The sequence below is a fragment of the Schistocerca gregaria genome, chromosome 8 (assembly GCF_023897955.1).
Source record: "Schistocerca gregaria isolate iqSchGreg1 chromosome 8, iqSchGreg1.2, whole genome shotgun sequence".
Lineage (NCBI taxonomy): Eukaryota > Metazoa > Arthropoda > Insecta > Orthoptera > Acrididae > Schistocerca > Schistocerca gregaria.
Window position 1 is genome coordinate 121,598,411 of NC_064927.1, and position 24,377 is coordinate 121,622,787.

A 24,377-nucleotide genomic window follows, 5' to 3' on the forward strand; every position below is an offset into this window, starting at 1 on the left:
ATCCACGAAGAAGCCGTAGCAGGTAAAGGACAGGTTAGTGAGGCAAACTCTATGGCACGCCGTATGCTACGGTAGTTTTCTTGGCTCTTGAGGAAGATGCAGCGCGGAAATACGCTAGGTCTGAGCAAGAAAATGCAAAACAGAGTAGTTAAAATGTCTGGTGTGGAAAGCACAACGAAATGGTGGATGGAAGGTACGGCGAGGTGAAGGTTTATTTATACCAAACAGAAAACTATCACAACATGAGTCGTTTGATTCCAGGTGATGTCAGATTGCGACCAAGTGAGTGCGCGTTGGTTAGCACACTGGTATCGCGTTCGGAGGAGAGGGATTCGAATCCCTACACGGCCATCCAGATTGAAGGCTTCAGTAGTACCCCTAAATTATTTCAGTCGAATGGCGATATAAGTCATTTGAATAGGAACGACCCATTTCCCCTCTCATCGTTCCCAAACTGTCCTGGTGGCCAACTTTATATTCCTTCCATCAGTTAACATCTGTTACCTCTTGGAAGTGTTATCATTCAATACGGTGTATCCAAAATAAAACTAGACCGTTAAGTCCAGAATGAGATTTTCACTCTGCAGCGGAGTGTGCACTGACATGAAACTTTCCTGGCAGATTAAAACTGTGTGCGGGCCGAGACTCGAACTCGGAACCTTTGCCTTTCCCGGGCAAGTGCTCTACCAACTGAGCTACCCAAGCACGACTCACGCACCGTCCTCACAGCTTTACTTCCGCCAGTACCTCGTCTCCTACCTTCCAAACTTTACAGAAGCTCTCCTGCGAACCTTGCAGGACTAGCACTCCTGAAACAAATGATATTGCGGAGACTTGGCTTGGCCACAGCCTGGGGGATGTTTCCAGAATGAGATTTTCACTCTGCAGCTGAGTGTGCGCTGATATGAAACTTAACTGGCAGATTGAAACAGAATAGATAGTGCCTTGAAAAGACGTTATAAGACGGGCACCAACAAGGCAAAGCAAGGGTGTTGGAAAGTAGTCGAACCAAATCAGGCGATGCTACGGATATTACTTTAAGAAATGAGAGACTAAAGGTAGTAGACGAGATTTGCCGACTGCGCAGCACAATAACTGATGATGGCCGAAGTGGAGAGGTTGTAAAATGTCGACGGGCAATAAGAAGAAAAGGATTTCTGAAAAAGAGGAATCTGTTAACAACTAATACAAATCCAGCTACTAGGAAGTCGTCGTCTTTGAATGTATTTACATGGAGTGTCGCCGTATCTGGAAGCGAAACTGGGATGGTAAGTAGTTCAGATAAGACGACAAAGGAAGGTTTTGAAATGTGGCGCTACAGAAGAACGCCGAAGATAGGATGGGTATCCCGCTTAACTAGTGTGGAGGTACTGAACGGAATTGGCGAAAAAACAAATTTGACTAAAAGACGGGATCAGTTGGTAGGGCACGTTGTGAAGCGTCAAGGGACTATCATTAGGGTATCGCAGGGAAGTGTGGCGGGTAGTATTATGAAAGGAGACTACGGGAGCCGGCCGATGTGGCCGAGTGGTTCTAGACGCTTCAGTCTGGAACCGCGCGACCGCTACGATCGCAGGTTAGAATCCTGCCTCCGGCATGGATGTGTGTGATGTCCGTAGGTTAGTTAGTTTTAAGTAGTTCTAAGTCTAGGGTACTGACGACCTCAGACGTTAAGTCCTATAGTGTTCAGAGCCATTTGAAACATTTTTTGACACTGCGGGATGAATACTACAAGCAGGTTCGAATGGGTCTGCTTGCAGTAGTTCTGCTGAGATGATGAGGCTTGCAGACTATAGACTGGCGTCAATAGGTGCATCAAACCAGTCTTCGGGCAGAACAACAACAACAACCTAACAGAAAGTACTAAAAAATTATCTTTTCGTTGGCCTGTGTAACTGATAGCAGTTGTAATTCAAATTCTAGTACATCCATACCTACATTTGTACTTTGTGTATACCAGTATACCACTGTCACTCCCTCCCACTCACGCCTCTACTTTCGTGATGCAGTCGTGACTGATGCGCCGGATGGGTTCTTGGTAGCCCTCCTTGTGAAGTCGAATGTCTCTAATTTTAATTTCTCAGTCTTCCCGCGGGTTATACGTAGGACGAAGAAATATATTGAGTGGCCCGTACACATCTTGGAATGTTAACACCAAACCATAAAGTGATGCACAACGCCTCTCTTGCAGCGTTCGATGATGATCTCGCTGACATTTTCGCGCTTACTAACTGAATGTTGGACGAAATGCGTTGCTCCTTATTAGATCTAGTCCATTTTCTCCAACAGTCCTACCTCGTAAGGGTCTCACACTAATACACAAGTACTGATCTAACGACGGCTATGGAGGCACCTCCTGCTTCTATCAGTTGTTTGCTATTTTGTAACTATACAGTAAGTGATCTTTGTTCATTTTCAAGAGCGGCACGTTGGATTTGTGTATCTTGATGCTGAATTGTCAATCCCTGCACCAAGCATCAATAACCTACAAGTATTTCGCTACAGTTTCCTAGCGTTGCAAATTCCTTGTAATAGCAATATCCGCGAGCAGCCTCACGGGGGACCGACGTTACCCACGAGATCATTTACGTATACTGTGAAAAGTAATGTTCCAGTAACACTACCTTGGGATACGTCCAAAATTACTTAAGCGTCTGAAGACTTCCCTCTGTTGAGAATGACATGATGTACTCTGTTGCTAGGAATTCCTGAATGCAGTCAGAAATCTAGTTTGATGTCCCACGCGCTCTTATTTCGTTCATTAGACGACAGTACAGAAATGTATTAAACGTCTTCCGGAAGTCAAGGATTTACCTCGGAGTCGCTATCTATTACTATGTCTCGTTTAACAAAATAGCGAACCGGGTTTCTCACGTTCGTTGTCTGTGAAATCCATGTTGATTCCTGTCGAGGAGATTTTCAGTCCCCAGAAATACAATACGCGGGTTTAGAAAGTGTTCTAAAATTTTCAACGTACTGTCGTCAGTGATGTAGTTGTACAGTTGCGTGTTTGACGATACTCCTTGAAAAGCGCAATGACCGGTGCTTTTGCAATCACTAGGAAAGTTTCGTTACTCTAGTGACCTGTGATCAGTTTTTGTTGAAAGAGGAGTAAGTTTTTTGGCATATTCTATGTCCAACCGTAAATGTATCGTCAGCGTCAGTGATCTCAGTTAACTTTGTATCCCGCGGCCATTTATTCAGGTATGTTCCATTTTATTGTTCGTGCGATGGTTGAAAGGAGCAACCGCTGAATGATCATGCTCAGCGAAACGACTTTGGAAGAAGGAACTTTGTATTTCGACGTTCTTTCAGTGATCCTCCGTTCAGATACCGTTATGGATATTAATTGTCTGCACAGTCGGCTTTGTTCCCTTTGCTGATATAACGGAAGACCAGACAGACATAGGACTGGCAAAATTTTAGCTTAGAATTCGTCAAACACTTCACGCATGGCTCTTATTTTGGCTATGTAAGAGCTTTTTATGACCCAGAATTTTGCTCGGCACATACGTACCTGTGTAAGCCGTGTTGAACAGGACTCCTATGGTCCGTGCATTTTATACAAAACATTTTCAATGTAGCAAGGTGAAGTTACGGGCTGGCTCTCTTCGATTTTGTTCGTACCTTTAGGACTTTAAGGCAACGGCCTCGCCGCAGTGGATACGCCCGTTCCCGTGAGATCACCGAAGTTAAGGGCTGTCGGGCGTGGTCGGCACTGGGATGGGTGACCATCCAGGCCGCCATAGGCTGTTGCCATTTTTCGTGGTGCACTCAGCCTCATGATGCCAATTGAGGAGCTACTCGACCGAATAGTAGCGGCTTCTGTCAAGAATACCATCTTACGACCGGGAGGGAGGTGTGCTGACCCCACGCCCCTCCTATCCGCATCCTCCACCGAGGATAACACGGCCGTCGGATGGTCCCGGCAAGCCACTAGTTGCCTGAAGACGGAGTGCTTTAGGACTTTGATGTTAGTTACCACACATCTATTTCCCAAAAGGAGTTCTATGCACATCTAAAGTGAATAAATGGAAATAAAAATATGAATCCTGGAAAAAATTAAGCTGGAAGATTAGGCGAGTCCCGAGGTATGTTAAATACACTGCAATCAGAATATTTTAACAGAATCAATGGTGGCTGAGTTCAAAAAGTGTTCAAATGTGTGTGAATTCCTAAGGGACAAGGGACCAAACTGCTAAAGTCATTGGTCACTAGACTTACACACTACTTAAACTAATTTATGCTAAGAACAACACACACACACACGAGGGAAGACTCGAACATCCGGCGGGAGGTGTCGCGCAATCCGTGACATGGCGCCTCAAACCGCGAGGCCACTATGCGCGGCGGTAGCTGAGTTTGCAGCGGTTCTCTTATGTTAGTTAATAGCAACTACTTATTTTTTACTTTCATTTGGATTATATATTTATTTCTCTTCGTCTTGCTCTTCTTTTCCCTGGCCTTCAAGGCGTGTCCTCAAGGGGTCGGCATATTATTCCAGATTTGGCGGTGTTAGAGGATGGGCACCTGTTGACCTCCTCCCACTCCCCATCCCCGCACCATGCTACCGGGACGGAATTATTGTACCCTACCTATACGTGTCAAGTGCTATCCGACCCGCAGTGTGAGAACGTTCATCGAATCGTGTAACGACTGCGGGACGTGGGTACCAGTCCGATATTCACCTAGTTGGATGTGGGAAACCGCCTAAAAACTCCTTGCTGGCTGCCCGACACGCCCGGCCCTCATCGTTAACCTGCCGACCGGATTCTATCCGGCGCCGGCGTCTCTCTCTGCATCCCAGAAGAGGTGTGGTAACACTTGCGGCTATCCGGGTGGGTCCATAAGAAATGATTTTAGGTTACATTTAAAATTTGTTTTGCTACCTGTCAGACATTTTATGTTATTGGGCGAACGATCAAAAATTTTTATACATTCTGTGTATCATTAATACAGTTTAATCCCTTGAAACAAAATCTAATTTTGTTTTTTAATTCATGTTTCGACTTCTTGTACCAAATTTTAATTTACTGTGAATGTTACCTATCACCTTCATGTGATTAGTAATCAAAAACAGAAATCCTATTTTCATTAATAGTTACGATTCAAGATTTTTAATTAAGGTGTTCATTTGATAATAGATTCAGAACTCAAGTAAAAGTACAAAGAAAAGTTGTTAGTAACGAGAATCGAACAAGCGATTGAAGCACTGGCGTCTACGTTAAAATTCTCGAAATGTTTTGTCCATAGCAGCGCTCGGAAATCTTGAAAGTAGAGTTTAATCACACAGTGCACGTTTCCAAGGTCGCTATTTACGCTCATGGTGTCTTTTGTTGTAGGCGTGTTATTGCTTTAGGAAGCTGACGTCTGGGCAGGGAGTACGGCAGATGGTGACAGCGCCGCGGGCCACAGAGGTGCCGGCCAGAAAGCAGAATGCAGCCAGCAGGGGCGTGGCTGGGGGCAGCGCGTCGCGGCGCGCACCTGCTGGCGTGCTAGCCGTCACTGCGGCTGAGGCTGCCTCAGGCGCAGAGCCGGTCGCGACCGGAGAAAGCTAGACCTGGCTGTGGCGGCCGGCAGCGCAGACACGCCTGGGAAAGTGCCAGCCCGACGCCGGAGAAAACCTCCTGCACGTCACGTCACGTCACGTCACACCAGTCGGGGGCCAAAGGGATACAAGGGCTCAGAAACGAACTTGTGACGTCACACTAGAAGGCTTGTCCGCCACACTTTGGGAACACTCGGCTCCGACTAAAGGTCTTACACTACTGGCCATTAAAACTGCTACACCACGATGACGTGCTACTGACACGAAATTTAACCGACAGGAAGATGATGCTGTTTGTGTATGAGAAATCGGTTGAGAACTTTCGTCATGTCAGCTTGTTGTAGGTGTCGCCACCGGCGTCAATCTTGTGTGAGTGCTCTGAAAAGGTAAACAGCATTTGACCGGCGTTGCCTGGTGAAACGTTGTTGTGATGCCTCGTGTAAGGAGGAAAAACGCGTACCATCACGTTTCCGACTATAAAGGTCAGATTGTAGCCTATCGCGATTGCAGTCTATCATATCGCGGCATCGCGGCAGAATATGGAATCGATGGGTTCAGGAGGGTAATATGGAACGCCTTGCTGGATCCGTACGGCCTCGTATCACTAGCAGTCGAGATGACAGGCATCTTATCCGCATGGCTTTAACGGATCGTCCAGCCACGTCTCGATCCCCGAATCAGCAGATGGAGACGTTTGCAAGACAACAACCATCTGCACGAACAGTTCGATGACGTTTGCAGCAGCAGCAGCACGGACTATCAGCTCGGAGACCGTGGCTGCGATTACCTTTGACGCTGCATCACAGACAGGAGCGCCTGCGATGGTGTACTCAGGGACGAAACTGGGTGCACGAATGGCAAAATGTCATTTTTTCGGATGAATCCAGGTTCTGTTTACAGCATCATGATGTTCGCATCCGTGTTCGGCGACATCGCTGTGAACGCACATGGGAAGCGTGTATTCGTCTTCGCCACAATGGCGTATTACCCGGCGTGATGGTATAGGGTGCCACTGGTTACACGTCTCGGTCATATCTTGTTGGCATTGACTGCACTTTGAACAGAGGACGTTACATTTCACATGTGTTACGACTCGTGACTCTACCCTTCATTCGATCCCTGCGAAGCCCTACATTTCAACACGATAATGCACGGCCGCATGCTGCAGGTCCTGTACGGGCCTTCTGGATACAGAAAATGTTCGACTGCTGCCCTGGCCAGCACATTCGCCAGATCTCTCACCAGTTGAAAACGTCTGGTCAATGGTGGCCGAGCAACTGGCGCGTCTCAATACGGCAGTACCTCTTGTTGAACTGTGGTATCGCGTTGAAGCTGCATGGGCAGCTGTACCTGTACACGCAGTCCAAGCTCTGTTTGACTCAATGCCCAGGCGTATCAAGGCCTTTATTACGGTTCAAGGCCAGAGTTGTTCTGGGTACTGATTTCTCACAGTATATATGCACCCAAATTGTCAGTTCTAGAATAATATATTTCTCGAATGAGTACCCGTTTATTATCCGCATTTCTTCTTGGTGAAGTAATTTTAATGGTCAGTATTGTAATTTTGACATCGCCACCGAGAATTTGCACGGATTTAAAGGGCCACACTCTGCCTATCTAACCCATGTTAATTTAGGAATGTAAATGACCCATTTCTGAATAAAAAACTATTTTATGTAGGACCGTAACATTTTTACTGTATGTTACATAATGATAATAGAGTCAACTGTACTAAAATCTACTTTATCCATTTTATAGTTTTTAAGAAATAGTTTTTTAAATTTATTAACAGAAATATTAAGTTTTATCTGCAGAAAATATTTTTGTGAACTTCCTAATGGTGGATTATTAATGAATGTAGTACCAGAAGTGGCTTTTTATGTTATGCAGAGTCTCAGAAATTTTATTCATTTACCTATTGTAGTTTCTGATATAATGGGACATACGTACTGAAAATTTTAGTTTGCGGGAAATTGACTTTAAAGAAAAATCTTTTGAAATTTGTTACTTACAATTAATTAAAACTGTCCTGAGCATATAATGGCCCTTCTTTGGCCTCTAGCACGTCCTCCAGCTTCGTTTTCACCTTCCTGGATGTTTGTCTTGCTTTCTTGGCCATATTAGATGCAGACCTGTCTGCATAGACTATTCTCATTTTATCGCAATGTTACAGCCCAGTGATCATATTTTCACCAGCATTAATTCCCAGCTTTTTCAGTACCCAACACTTTCCAATATTACCACAATAAGCCGGCCGCGGTGGCCGTGCCGTTCTAGGCTCTGCAGTCCGGAACCGCGAGACTGCAACGGTCGCAGGTTCGAATCCTGCCTCGGGCTTGGATGTGTGTGATGTCCTTAGGTTAGTTAGGTTTAAGTAGTTCTAAGTTCTAGGGGACTGATGACCTAAGATATTAAGTCCCATAGTGCTCAGAGCCATTTGAACCATAATAAAATGTAATATCATCATGAGTTCCTAGTTTCATTGTATGCATGCCTACAAATACAGTTTTAGGAAGGCGGTGCCAAATTATGCTGCTGAAACATTCATTTGGGTTCTGTGTCTGCCCATACAGAAATGCTGGCATTCGCAAGACCTGCCGTGTCACGTGCTGTGACGTACGCGTCACAGGCTGTCCTCCTTGTGGGTCTCGGCACCAGTCCATTCGCAGCCCTCCGCACTGGTCGGTTAAGCCGCAGGTACAAAGCAGCCGCACAGCCCCAACGCCAACATTACAGAGTTCTCTGTCGCTACGACTTTCAGCTTCTTAACCGTCTTTTACTGTTATAGGTGATGAACAGCCAGGCTCTGTGAAACGGAAGGTTGTTTGCTGTGTTGGCACAAGTCGACAAAATTACGATCACTGTGAAACGTTCATTTCGACCGTGCTCAGAAGTTTTTGTAGCTTCGCGCGGCCAGAACCTAGGAATGGGAGAAACCGACTGCTTAAAATCTAATATCCGTGTTTCAGTTCTCAATAACTTTCCAGGATTTGTCTAGCTTTAGTTATAACAGGCGGTTTTTATTTTTTACGAATAACTGAGTAACAGAACCGAAATATCAATTAGCCATAGCATGAGCGGTGTAATTTTTGATTTTTAAATAAATCTTTTTGCAAAAAACAAGTAATTTTTATTTGTAAAATTTCCACTGTTTTGAAATACTGAATTATTACAGAAAATGAGAAAAGTGATAATTGCTATTTTAATAACAATGCCGACAGAAACGGGCAACAAACACATGACAAAAGAATTGGTACGGCAGTGCCTAGACAATACTGTACCTTTTACTACGTGGCGGGGGACTGATGACCACAGCAGTTAGGTCCCATAGTGCTCAGAGCCAGCCACTACATGGCGCTGCCCATTGGATGGCACGCGTGTACATGCGGTGAGTCAGACTTGTCCTACTGGATTTTATGGTAGTTTCACGCTGTTGTAGTCGACTTAGTTGTATTACACAGTGGAACCACCCCTAAACTGGAAGTGTTTTACTAAGTGCGGTAATCAACGAAGTACAATACCCCAATTGCTTTAAAAGATTAAGGGTGACAAGAGGCACTACAAACGAGCGACATCAAATAATGAGAAAACTTAAGAAATAACAATTCATTCGTAGTTTACAATAAAAACAGAAAGTAGCTGATGTGTCGCCTGTGTCTACGTAGTACGCCTTTATCTTTTTGTAGCTTTTCAAACGGAAAAACGAACGTGAAAAATAGTTCTTCTAACTGAGTTTTCACCTTTTAGCGCTGACCATTCGTAATGTCCAAATAGTGCTGCGATCATTATTACATAATCATTTTTAAAGAGTTTTCAAAAATTGGAATTTATAGGAGAATACCAGTGATTATTGTAGTATTCAACCACTTATCACTTTTCGAGAAAAGCATATAACGTTGGACGGAATGAGTTTTCTTTTATTTGCTCATTTAATTTAATATTTGGATTCTATGTATCTTTAAACTGAAGGAGTTAAATTTTATCAGTCGTTGTTCGATTCCTACGTTCATTAAAGAAAACAGGAATAAAAAACCGAAAATTTTTTACTTCAGAAACCAGTTATTTTAAGCTGTTTTAACCACCTGGTTATGGTTAAACTGGCACTGAAAAACTGATTGTTTCAGCTACAACCGCCATCGCTTCCAGAATCCGCGCACTCTCACTAGGCGACCATCAGATGCGTTAATCATGCATTTTCATGAGCCTTAGGTATGTTGTAGAGGGACATGTCCTGAGTAACTGGCTGACGGATCTTGATGCAACAACTCCTAGTTCCCAACCAAATCGATGTCGAAATCTTAAGCGTCCCTCCTATACCTGTATACTCGTCATCTCTCGGCCGAGCGAGCGTAGCGCACTGGTTAGGGTTCAAGGCTAACACGCTGGCGATACAAGTTCAAATCTTGGCTATTTCATCGTACAGGTTATCATTAAGTAGGATATGTCATTCCAAAATTATTAAAAATAGTTTTGTCCTAGTAATATCATTAACAAGTCCATTATTATAGCAAACTTGCTTCAGATATTCCGTTTGTTACAGAACACATCACAGAACCATTCCACTCGCTGTCGTTTGCAATGCTAGAACAGAATTCCGGATGCTCCAGTTTATAGAAGTAACCTAAACGCAAATTTCCACATTTGGACTTTATTTGGCATGCACAGAAATACTGCGACGAAAGATTTTAAGTTACTTAAATTAAAGGTATATGGTCACTTGAACACTTATACATGCATTTTCTATAACACAGTACGTTGCATGTAAGTATCATTGTCCACAAAAGTCGCATGGTCGCTACATTAAAAATACAAGTGTTGTTCATGTGCCTGAAAAAAATGGTTACATATTCCTCTATTCCATGTGAAATGTCTTAAAACAGTTCTTTTTGGTACAAAACACAGAATACTTCCACATTTTCCACTATTTGTAGTCGATTACGCCACATTGCAAAGTCCATATCTTTCTTTTTGGCGCTTACTCTGGCCTTAATGAAAGGCAGATGACAATAAGCTACGATTACAATGTGTATTTTCGTACAGTAAGCTCTGCGCAATTTACCAATTTCATTGCATCCTTTCTGTGCATGTAGAACGGAAACTGATCAACTTGGACATTTGACTTTGATGATGTGAAAAACCTACCAAAAGGAGAACGCATGTTATCGAATGTAGTAGATCGTCGTCGTTACCCCTGCGTGCTCGTATAGCACACACATGTGGCGCACCAGGCAGTGCCAAGGCAGCTATGCCACCTGGTTGCATTATATGTAGATATGCAGAAGGCGTGCTTCACACACTAATAAGTTGTTGAATTATAAACACCTGCGCAGTAGCGCTTAGATCCTCCATTAGCCCTGACTACGTCGGCGACTTGGCATAACATTCACAAGGCCAGAATTCGAAATCATCGGTTACCTGGTCATTAGAGATCACTTCCTTACCACAACACGTTTTCCAATCATTAATTTCTGTGCGTACCTTGATATTACCATTATCATTCAGGTAACGTTCCTCAGTCTACATTTCAACTCAAAAACTTTACCATCATAATACTAATCAGTGCGGGTGTTATTGACTGTTGAATCCATTACGACGCCCACGGATAAAAAATTGGAATATATAGTAGACTAACTTCACTTACTTAGTTTCTTACCTTTTACGACAGTACGCAACTGCTAACAATCACTACAGTGAACGTGTGATGGAATAGATGTCAGTGATCACGAGTTAGGAATAGCTGGCGCTACTGGTTCCGATGGCTTACCTGTAACAGGAAGAAATAAAAGTTACATTTTATAAGTGGGGCGCTATGTCATTTCAGTTAAACACAACGAATACAATATTTGCTATGTCACGGGGATTCTTTTTAAAGAAAATCGCTGAGGCATAGCTAATGGCAAACATACAGGGTGAGTCAGCGTAACCTGATGTTTTTGACTAGAGTAGCAGTGGGTGAGTCAGCATAGTGGAGGGGTGTGCTTGGGCTCATTGTTTTCACGGACAGCAGCAGTTTAGTTACATTGGAGAGTTGGGCTGCGCAACTATACATCGTAGAGACGTTCTTTACAATGTAGTATCTGTGACCACCAGCCACAGGAAGTATTGTCTCCAATTCAATGTTCCACGTTATCGTGCAATTCCAATCCGCAGTGCCATTCTACTATTGGTTAAGAACTTTCCTGAAACACATTCTGCATTCAAGTAAAAACGCGAGGCAGTGCAAGGGCGGCCACATCACCCGAAAACGTTAAAGTCTTACATCGTGCAATTCAACACAGACCCAACCGATCTGCTACATGTTCCGAACGGTATCTTGGGTTATCGAATTCTTCCGTTCGATGCATTTTACACTGTCTATATTTTCATCCCTACAAAACTGGTATTGATCAGGAGTTGAAGCCTCAATATTTTGTGAGGCGTTTTGCTGATGTAGTGAAAGAGATGTTGGAGGAAGAACAGGGAATTGTGATTTGACTGGCATATGAAGCTCATTTTTACCTAAACGGCGGTGGTAATAAACTGATCTGTAAGAAAAAAAAACATCAGCAACTGCAACACGCCCACAGCAGTGCGACAGAGTTACAGTGTGGGCTGGATTTGGGAAAATTGGTATTATAGAGCCTTATTTCTTCGAATAAAACGGGAGAGGTGTCATCGTGATCTCTGAGCGATATTTGACATATTGCGTGAATTTCTCATCCCAGAACTTCATCGCCGTGGCACAAATCGTTGAAATGTTTGATTTCAGCTAGATGGTGCGACAGCTCACACTTCAAATATATGTCTGAAGTAAGAAAATTGGTTATGGAGAAAGATACCCAACAGAGCAGATGATGACTGGCTGCCCAGCTCTCCAGACATTACCCCATGTGACTTTTCCTTGTCGACCTTCCTCACGAACAAAGTGTATATCAGTAACCCACGTACTGCGCTTCAATTACAGAATACCATTGAGCGAGAGATTACTGCTACATCCGTAGCATATTAGAGGGATGACAAACTTTGCACAGAGGGTCGACGAGTGTGCCATAAAAGAGCGCCAGTACCTAGAATATATTATCTTCCACAAATAATTAAGTCAAAACTGACATATATGATGTAAACTGTTATTCATTTTGCATCTTTTTAAATAAAATAAGTTGCTATATCTGAAAATGTGACTGGCTACTATAAATTCAAAAACCATCAGACAACATTGACTCACCCTGGAGTAGTGGTGTAAGTTTAGGCTACATGATGTAGTCATGAACGAATGTCTCTTTCTGCAGCGGAGTGTCTACTGTAATGGAACTTCCTGGGACTCGAACCCGGAACCCTGCCTACTGCAGACAGTGCTGATAGTTCGAGTTTTTGTCTCTATCCGGCACGCAGTTTTAATCTGCCAGGAAATTTCAATGCTGATACTGCCTGATCTATCGACTACCGGTCCCAAACACAGTTTCAAAATACTAGGAACATTCAGAACGGAACACACACTAATACAATGAGAAAGATTCATTTTGAAAACAAGGTTATGGGTCCCGGGGCCACCACACAGTTTTAATGTGACAGGAACTTTCAACCTGACGCGTTCATCTAGTGATGAACAATGGTGACACATATAATGAAGAAAGAAAGATTGGAGGTTAACGTGCCGTTGACAAAGAGATCGTTACATACTGAATACAAGCTCGTATTGGGGAAGGAAAACGGCCGTGTCTTTTCGAAGGAACAATACTAGCATTTGACCTAGACAGCTAAAACAAATCATGGGATACCTTAATGTATATGGCCGGACGGGTGTTGGAACTTCCGTCCTCCCTAATATGGTTCCAGTGACTCAAAACTATGCACCCTCACTACAGGACTGTACCAGAACTAAAGAGCGATCACGGCGAGTGAGCGTAGAACTACTGTCGCATGCCTTCTTCGTACTACAGTTAAGTATTTGTGTATTTTCTATAAATAAATTTTTGTAAACTGTTCAAATGGCTCTGAGCATTGCGGGACTTAATATCTCAGGTCATCAGTCCGCTAGAACTTAGAACTACCTAAACCTAACTAACCTAGGGACATCACACACATTCATGCCCGAGGCAGGATTCGAACCTGCGTCCGTACCAGTCGCGCGGTTCCGGACTGAAGCGCCTGGAACCGCTCGGCCACCGAAGCCAGCTGTAAACTGTTCGTAACCTGCGTTGCCATCATTTTACCACAGATGTAGTATAACCATATTTGGCCCTGTGCCATCGGTGTACAGTTTGTACATGGAAGCAAGTGACCTCATAACAGCAACTGCATTTGTGTGCAATACCTAAGGACGAAAGTAACTTTCGCAAGGTATATCACAAGCAAACTCGATTAAAGTTGGTCCATACATAGGAAGAACTGCTACAGTACAGTACAGAAGGTAACTCAAAGAAACACGCAATAAGACGGACAGAATTTACAGTTTTATTCAAAGACAGTTACACTAAAGTGACAAAAAGCTGCAAAAAAAGTGTACATCAGTAAGCCACGTACTGTGCTTCTATTAAAGGGTACCACTGGGCAAGGGATTCGTTATATGTCGCGCAACATGTTGGATAGAGTGATGATGAACTTTGGACAGAGATAAAAAACTTACGAAGTGCCACGTTACTTTGCCTTCTAAGTCAGTTGACAAAGATGTGTTACCTCACATGGATTCTGATATGTGACAAAAATCCAAACTGCTCTTCTTGAGGCTATCGTCCCAGTATTTAATCAAAATTGGGGTTTAACAGGGTGGCGACTTCGTTTCATCAAAAGATTTCCCTGAGATTTCTAGGTTCTTCCAGAGTGAAATTGTCAGTTTCCCTAATGTCAGGGCAAGTTTAATTTTATTCAAGACACAAAGGAATTAAAAACATTAACTGCATGTGGGCACTGACTTAAGGGGGGACGTTGATGAAAAAAACACACTATTACAAAAATGCACCAAATCTACACTTTTGGAGATATGGCAATGAAATTTTGTACCACGCTTTATATGAAAGTAACACACGTACATGTACAAACCTCTGATTATATATATATAGTTTTATTTTCAAAAAATAATGTATGTTCCTTTTTCTCCGAAAGTATTCAAGAGATTTCTACAAGAATTTATCTGCTTCATCTATTTATATGTTGTAAGCTTCTCTCGTGAGGTTTTAGAATAGGTCAAATAGGAGAATTTTCATAATTTTTAATTATAATTCCACAAGTACAATTTTAAATTCATGCAAAATTCCAAGCACTTTGCCCCATATCTCAGCTTGCAATCACAATTTCAAAATTTTCTCTTGAGACAACATTTATTACGTTTAGAGAAATACGTGTACAAAATTTCATAATTTTAGTATTCATAGAATCAGACGAAAAGGTACATAAACTTTAAAAAAACAAACTTCTCCGGAAACGCAATTTAAAGTTCAACTTAACTTTTTTCCTTATTTCACTTCTTCAGAAGCCACCCCATTTGCACTCTGGGTCGTCTTTCCCTTCAAGGCTTCTCTCCTGGTTTCTTGTTGCCTGCCTTCTTTCATTTACCAGCTCTTCAATTGACTTTTCAGCTGTAGACACGCACTGTATATGTATTTCTCTCAGGATGTCTTGAGTAAAATTTCCTATCTTCAATCCCATTATTTCTAATACCTTCATCCCCCCAACGTTTTTGTGATCGTGGCATAACTGAATGAAGGAAGAATCGAACACTTGTATAAATCTCAGTCAGTATCACAAGGCAAAAAAAGAATTGCTGCGTCATAAATGATGCAGCTAGTTTGTTATTGTTTGTAAGATACGGAACAGAGTCAAAGATGAGCTATAAAACCAAAGAGTATGTACCACGGCCTTCTACATGTATCCCGCACACGTTTGGTTGAAAGTAAAACACAGAATCGTTCTTCACTGAGTTGGTATTGAAGTGCGGCTTCAAAACGTGGGCGTGGCAGGGAGGCCACGTCACACTTTTTATTAATTTTCAGGCACTTGGGATGCGATTTCTACATTTGGGAACTTATTGTCCATGAGTTGTACTAAAAAATAAATCAACCCCCCCCCCGCCTTTAAATGTGTGGAAAGCCGAAAATTAGTGCTGGAGCAAGATTCGAACGTAGTGGCCCTTGTGTATTATCCTCATTACTTGCGGCATTTCGCCGATACCCGCACGGTTGGAGATGGTGTGCATCTGCACTGAAGGGATCGTCGGCCGTCCTCGTCGTAATTATATATGTGGTGTCTGTTCTTTCAGACGCTCACAAATATATTCAATTTGTTACTTTTCATGTCTGCAAAAGAACTGTTTTGAGTTGACTAGTCACTTTATTACTGGATACTCCAATTTCAGCCACAATTTATAGTTTTTGCGACAGTGCTGTAAGTTATAAGATCTTGCCATGCCTGGAAATTTCTTCGTCAACTGTCACTACTGCGTGGCATCCAAGTCATTGTGCAGTATCCGAAAGCACATGAGCAACAATCGTAGCAATAAGTTTCCAACTGTTATCTATAGTTAAAATGAAGTATGACACTGCGAGAAAGTGGGCAAAGGACGATGAAATTCTTAAAAAGAACAGGAAGCTTAAATATTCAATACTGATCTACAAAACATCTAAATATGGGTACATCAATAAGTATGGGGATAACGGATGTGTAGTAACACGGCTTTGAAGATTGCTGTACCCTTTAAGAATGATACAGTGGCATATTGCGAAAGAGCGGGCGAAATACCAAGCCCTGCGGGGCTCGTGAGAGGCGTTCCCTTGCGGGTAGGCAACCCGCCCGACGCGGAGGCGGACCGGCACGTGCAGCGGGACGGAGGGCTATTTCCGGGCTCCGGAAGGCGGCAACTGGGAGCCGGCGACCACTGCCGCCCCACACCTCCGCCTCCCACTACCGCCGCCGACAGTCCTGCTTCATTTCCGGGGGCTGATGAGGACGCCTGCCAACAAAAGTGCGCTCGCGCGAACTCTCATTGTCGCCGTCTCTCGGAAGGAAAAAAACACTGCAAGCGCTCGTGACAACAACGACGGTGATGAATCTGCAAATGGAAGACAGATCTTCCCCATCCAGTCATCATCCGTTCATCAGCGTAAAATGTTAGGCACGTGTCAGCGTATGGGCGAATTGGTGGCGATAGGAAGAGCTCAGCTGGAGGTTACTTTGGACATCACATTGTTCTACCAGACATGGTCGCTCTGAATGTGTGTCATGATTTCGGAAAATACTTTGGCCTTCAAGAATCCTTAAATGCCCCTGTCTTGCTCCGGCGTCTGAACAGGACAGCTCAGCCACTTATAGGAGGTTCAACAGATGAACTTTGAATCCGAACAACGGTTCAGCTTGGTAGTTTGCACATCGTCATTGCGAGAGGTGAAAGAAGCGATAGTGAGATCGTGGTAAGATTTCGAAGTGGTGCAACGACTGGCAACGCTTTAAATGATTATAAATGTCTGGTTGTGTACGTCTCAAAACGCGGAAATGTAGTAACCTGTGACTATAAAATCAATGAGCCACAATTCAAATCAGTCAACAAACAAATGCTTGGGTCTAATAATTTGCACGGATATGAAATGGAGTCACCACACAGTGGTACATAAGACAATTGGGAAACTTCGGTTCGTTGCCAGATCAGTGGCAAAATGAGGTGTACAAACGAAACTGCTTAAAAATCGCTTTTGGGACAATATTGCTCAAGTATGTGCAACCTGTACCAAACAAGACTAACAGCTGATATTGAACGCAAAGATAGAAGGATAGAAGAGCGCCACGAGTGGTCGCAGATACCGTAAAATGAGATGAATGGAAACAAAGCAGTGAACAGAAACGAAACTTTCAAAAACAGTTCTATGCTATCGAATCGGAAGGCCAATTAAAATGTCGTTCGAGTATTTGTTTCTCTATATTCATAGTGAACCAATCTAAATGCAAAATTACGAATTTCAAGGTTGGTGTTCTCTACACTTTATGGCGCATGTCGAGCTGAATTTGCTTACTTCGAACTAGTAAGCACTAATCTAAATTCTATTCTTTTAATTTAAGTACATAGTAAGGAATTAGCAATCTCGATTCGTTAACCAAAGTTCAGTTTTAAAGTATGATATTTAACCCGAGTAGAGTCTTCGGAATTCGTCAGTGTGTCTTCAGAAGAACAAGAATTTGACGGAAATGAAGAATCACCTACGTTGTTCTCAACCAGAAGGTTATGCTGTGGTTAAAATATGTAGAAAAAGGTAAGCAGTAATTTAGATTGTATGCGCGTAAAATCTGTTGTTAACAAGGCAAACGCTACGCCCATGGTTTTGAAAACTTTATTAAGGAAATGTTGTTCGAAAGCTCTTAGGTTCTTCTGGGGTACGGCTTGCAGATTCAAAGAAGTCACTTTCAAACGTGATGTCAGTGACTTAATTTATTAACAAACATACCAATTTGATGTTACAATAGAACAATCAGAGATATAACGATATTTATTTGAAAACAATAAAAAACACAATTAATGCAGTATTTTTAGTTTTTTTTACTGAATATAACTTTTCCGAACCAGTTAACTTTTGTTTCTTATTCTTCTAGATCGAAAATATATTCTGACATATCCCTACTCACTGCCAAGAACAGTAATTAGAAAAAAATAATAAGAACATCAAGATATTTTTTATGTCATAAAAGCATGTTTGAGATCCCAAATCTAATAATAAGTTTGAAGTTAGGCACATGACCTATAATCCCAAAAGATTTTGATTTTCACGTTTACCTTTAATATTATACATTTTTTCTTTTAAAGTTTGAAACTATCTACCTTCACACCAGTTTATGGTACTTTTGACTCACTGAGAGCTACGCGGAAATGCTGAAACACCCGAATTAACAGACTCTTGAAAGTAAGCACCTGCTTACAGAGTTTCAAGAGTCAGCATTAAGTGAGGTATTTAGGAATGTACCACAGCCGCTCGTTACCGCTTTCGTATGGATCGCGAAGAAGGGATTCTACATCTACAGCTACGTGGATACTCTGCAAACAAATTTTAAGTGCCTGGCAGAGGGTTCACCGAATTACCTTCACAATAATTCTCTATTATTTGTACAGCGCGCGGAAAAAACGAACATCTATATCTTTCCGTCGAGCTCTGATTTCCCTTATTTTATTGTGATAATCGTTTCTCCCTATGTAGGGTTGCGTCAACAAATATCTTCGCATTCGCAGGAGAAAGTTGGTGACTGAAAATTCAAGAGAAGATTCCGCCGCAAGATTAATTACAGCGCTCACAGAAGCATTTAAGCACTCATTCTTCCCGATCTGCTTATGCGACTCGAGCTGGAAAAACCCTAAGTTGCCATGCTAACTACGCTCTGCCATTGACTTCACGGTGGTTTGCATAGCATGTATGCAGAAGTAGAAGCGACAATTGACAGAAAAAGACCCTAAGACTGAGGACTGATCGACCCCTGGACATTTGGGTTCAAAGTCCGGCAATTCTTTTTAGTGTTGACCATCTGAATCTGCTTTCCGTATTCAGGACCTTGTTCTCCCACAACAACTGCTCCCTCTCCCCCGTCACCCCAATTTCTACCATTATCGAAATGAATTCATTGATGTGTCTTACCATTACCCCTGTTCGATTCAGTACCTCTTCAATAGTCATGCGATCTATCCTCCTAGTGTTCAGAATTCTTCTATAGCACCATATTTTATAAGCTTCTATTCCTGTCTGAACTGTTTATCGTCCATATTCTTTTTTGTACTTGGCTACATTTGAGACAGACACCTTCAGAAAACACTTCCAAATATTTAAATTTATTTCTCATGTCAATAGATTCCTCTTTTCCAGAAATACTTTTATTCATTGAGACAGTTTGCTATTCATAATCCACCTACACCGGCCATCATCAGTTATTTTGCTGTCCAGATACCAAAACTCATGTACTTCATTTGGGGTCTCATTTCCTAATCCATTTCCCTCAGCGTCGTCTGATTTAATTCGAGTACACTCCATTAGCTTTCTATTACTTCTACTTATATTCATCTTATAACCTCGCTTGAAGAAACTATCAGTTCCGTTCAGCTGTTCTTTCAAGTCCTTTGCTCTTTAACTAAATTACGGTGTCATTAGTAAACTTCAAAGTTTTTATTTATTCTCCCTGAACTGTCATTCCTTCAACAAATTTGTACCTAGTTTCTTTTATTGCTTGTTCAATGTACATACTGAATATCGCTCCCCCTCTCAACCAATACTTCCCTTTCTATCTTTCGACGCTTATAACTCCAGTCAGGTTTCTGCAGAAGTTCCAAATAACCTTTTGCTGTCCGTATTTCATTCCTAATAAGTTCCGAATAGAAAAGAGTGTACTCCACTCAACTTTGTCAAAAGCTTTCTCTATATCTGCAAACATTACTAACGTAGTTAGGCAACTCATTCGTCTTCTTTGGGATTGGTATGTATAAACATGATTATCTGTATGTTTGTTTTTGCGGTCTCACTTCGGCTGTGTCTGTACCTTTCTCTTGCGCGTTTGTTTGCAATGGTGACAGGGGGCAGTCCGATATAATATCGAAAAGTACGTCCTTGCTAAGAGTCATGTTTTGTACCTTACGAGTTAACTATCAGTTCCGGTGTCAAACGCTAGGTGATACCACATAGCATAAATATTTCTGCACTGAACATTGCGTTCGGGGCATGTTGTCAACATGGAAGTGGAGTTACCAAGTCATTTTTAACAGAGTTCAAAACTTTAATATTAGACTTATTTCCTGCGTTTTTACCATTTTTAATTCATACCAGAATTGGTGTACTGTTTCTGATATAGTATGCAACGAGAAATACGCGGTGAAAAGATTAGGATACTTACAATACGCTCTAGAGATTTAGGCAGTCACTCTCTTTCTGGTCCATACGGAACGGAAAAGGAAGACATGTAAATACGTGGTACAATGTGAGGTATTTCTGCGAAATAGCGCACAGTCGTCTGCAGACTGTGGATATAGGTGTGGCCTTAGGCGCTGATTAACGGCCTTGCCGCAGAGGATACACCGGTTCCCGTGAGATCACCGGGCGCTGTCGGGCGTGGTCGAGACTTGGATGGGTGACCATCCAGGCCGCCATGCGCTGTTGCTGTTTTTCGGGGTGCACTCAGCCTCGTGATACCAATTGAGGAATAGTAGCAGCTTCGGTCAAGAATACAATCATAACGACCGGGAGAGCGGTGTGCTGATCCCACGCCCCTACTATCCGCATCCTCTACTGAGGATGGCACGGCTGTCGGATGGTCCCGGTAGGCCACTCGTGGCCTGAAGGTGTTGATTCATACGCTGACGGTTCGGTGGCGCAGGTGCTGACGATTGTCGGCAGCAGTGTACGCTGTAAGCTCCCCGTTCTGTCTCGAACTACTAAGGCTCCTTTAATCTGAAGCCAATCGGATCTTTCGAAGGGAGACTATTTAAAAACTTAAAAGTTCTATAAGCAGTCCAGGCATAAGCCTTGGAAGAATTCTGAAGGTTAGATGGGTAGATTGAATAACTAATGAGGAGGTGCTGAATAACATTGAGGAGAAAAATTTGTGAAACAACTTGACGGGTAAGGCGAACTCTAGATTGCGGTTCATTGGTAGAATCCTGAAGCGATGCAGTCCTTCAACAAAGTAAATAGCTTACAATACGTTAGTTCGTCCAGTCTTATTGTTCGTCTGTACCTTACCCTTACCAGTTGGGTCTGATTCAAGAGACTGAGAAGGTCCAAAGAAGAGCGCCAAGATTCGTGACTGGTACTTTTAGCCATCGCGAGAGCAGGTCACACTTGCGGATAGACGACGCGCTAAACAGAAGGGGTTGCTCACTAAATTCTGAAATCCAATTTTCAACGAGGATGTAGAGCGTATATTACTATCACCAACTTTCAAATCGCGTACTGATCATCATTCAAAGATAAGGGAAATAAGAGCTCGTACTGAGGCGTTTAGACAGTGGTTTTTCCCTCGCGAGGTCCGCGAGTGGAACAGAGGGGAGGAAATATGACCTTGGCGCTAATTGTGCCCACCGCCAGACACCACTTGGTGGCTAGCGGAGTATATATGTAGATGTAGACTAAAAGAGAGATCGGTTGTTAGGACACGTCCTGAGGCATCAAGAAATAGGCAAACTGCTCCTGGAGGGAATTGGAGGTGGAGGGGTTAAAAATTACTGACACTCGTGGATGAATACAGTGTAAGAAGGTTCAAATGCGTGTTCGCTGCAGTAGTTGTGCAGAGATGAAAAGGATTGCACTGGGCACACTAGCGTGGAGAGCCGCATCGAACCAGTCTTCGGAATGAAGACCATAACAACAACAAGGCTTACCGGCTAGCGCACGCCGCGCCAAAGAGTGCAAGTGTGGAAGACACTGCGGTCTTGAAGGGAGCGGCGGCAGTCGGAATGCAGCGGCGACCGGTCGCGGGGCAACCGTGTGAAGGTCTGGCTGGCTTTGCCGGCCCCGTTACGCCCAGCGAGAGCGCGCAGCTCTGCACGCGCAGCCGCCGCTCTGCGGGACAGGTTCATCTGGGCGACTGCTGGCAGATCAGCTGGAAAGGGAGCAGCGAGGCGAGTTTCTGGCTCGGCGGCCTAGTCCCACTGACAGACGGACAGGCGTCACATCTACAGGGTCGGGAAAAATAAAAATACTTCAGGCACCTTAAGAGAGGCAGCCCGACATACACCATCCGTCCCAGGTGCGGATGACGTAAAATGGGTTGTCTTCCTGAAGGCGCATGAAATATGACGGTGATTTGAAATGTCTCTTAAATTTCCATGATAGAATGCAACATTTTTGTTGAATCTTCATACTAGCTAAGGTTCATCATTCCAAGGATCGTATACAGAATTTCCACAATGAACAGCATACAGCTCATTGTTGACAGCCGTCAAAATTGGTCTATGCGTTGACTATGGCTGAAAGTGGTGAAACCCGAGTTTCGTACTGTTAGTAAACACTTTCTTTGAACGGTTGGACTGCCGCATAAACCAAAACATAAATAGATGAACTTTAAGTGTGCACCATCAATGAAGACCGTTTACTTTTGGATTAATGGTCGGACACGCTACGAAGACGAAGCGTGCTTCGGCCATCCAATAGAGATCACCACAAAAGAAACTATTGAAAAAAAATCCATGACATGGTAACGCACGATCGCCGAATGCAAAATTCGTGAGATTGCTGGGACTGTAGACATCTCCACTGAACGAGTACGTAATATCCTGCAAGGAGAATTGTTTATGAAGAAGCTGTGTGAGAGGTGGGTGTAGAAATTGCTCTCCCACTCGACCAAAAGCGCATCTCGCACATTTCAACACAATGTATGGCGATGTTTAATCGCAATCTGCAAGACTTTTTGCTTCGATTTCTGAATGTTGATGAAACGGGATGCACCGTTGTACACCAGAGTTAAAAAGACAGTCAGAACAATGACCAAAGACCGCTGAAAGTTCTCCGAAGATGACAAATACCATTTTTTCAGCTGGTAAAGTGATGGCAACTGTTTTTTGGGATTCCCAAGGAGTAATCCTCATAGGTTACGTGGGAAAAGCCAGAATGATAACTGGACCCTATTATGCTCCATTGTTGGATTGCTCAACACTTGCATTTGCTGAATAAAGACCACGGTTGGGGCGCAAAAATGTGCTCTTTCACCAGAATAATGCACCATCCCACACATCAGCGATAACAACGGCGAACGTGCATGACTTGGGCTTTGAATTTGTTCCTCATGCACCCTATTCGCCAGGCTTAACCCCAAATGATTTCATCGTGCTCCCGAACTTAAAACATTATCATCATCATCATCATCATGGGTGACTGTGATTAGATTGGATTGTGAAAAACTTGGATTGCGTAAAAATTGGGCCTTTGTACGGGCACTGATGACCGCGCAGTTGAGCGCCCCACAAATCAAACATCACCAAACTTGAAACTTTGGTTTGGTGGGAAGAAATTTTCATCAAACGAGAAAGCGGTAGTTGCAGTCAACGAGAGGTTGGTACAACCTGTTTTTCCGAAGGAATGAAGAACCTGGACGATCGCCGAACCAAGTGTATATCCCTCAAAAGAGACTATATCGAGAAGTAAGGTGAGTTTTTTTTACTAAACAAACATTTTTCTTCCTTTTTTAGAAGACTTATCAAACCACCCTCGTATTCTTCGCCCCAATTTCATTTTTACGGACCATGTATATCTACGTCTACATGCAGAGTGTCCCAGGAGGTATGATCATTATTCCGGGATATGAGAGACAGAATCATTGGAAGCAAAAAGCTTATGCCCAGTACCGAATAATTTCCGAGACAGAACATACTTTACCAAACGTTTGAGGAAACATCTCAATCATACTTACGCAAATCGCTGAGCCGGTGGTGGTAGTACAATTAACTGGCTACCAAGATCGCCAGATCTTCCGTCATTAGATGTTTTGTTTACGTTGTTGGATGAAGTCTCAGGTGTGTTAAGGAAAGGAGAAAACACAAGGTAAAATGCTTGGTCGCATCATGGACGCTGCTGTCCCCATTGGGGAACGTGCAGAGGCACCCAGACAAGCAACACAACGTGTTGCACAAATGTATTAAAGTCGACGGACATTTGACTTGAACGTTACGACGATGATTAGAAGTTAATGTGTTAAAAATACGTATTTTTCAATTGACCCTTTGTGAAACGCATGTTTACTAACTGCTGTACTTGTGTAAACCTGACAATGTATTGAGTAATACAGAAAATAAACAGCATTGTACATTGAGTGCGTTCTGTTTCGGAAACCATTCGGAATAGAACATACATCCAAATGAAAGTTTTCCTTTCAAGTGATCGTTCCTGTCACATCTCTTAATATT

The 24,377-nt window shown here is 43.0% G+C and overlaps 1 protein-coding gene and 1 non-coding gene across 2 annotated transcripts in view; both read right to left on the bottom strand.

Moving 5' to 3' along the window:
• LOC126284715 (unconventional myosin-XVIIIa) overlaps positions 1–24,377 on the bottom strand; it is a 1,203,577-nt gene that overhangs the window by 601,961 nt on the left and 577,239 nt on the right. The window lies entirely within an intron of this gene.
• Trnas-gga (transfer RNA serine (anticodon GGA)) lies at positions 632–707 on the bottom strand. The gene has a single exon. It is a non-coding gene; the product is annotated as a tRNA-Ser (tRNA).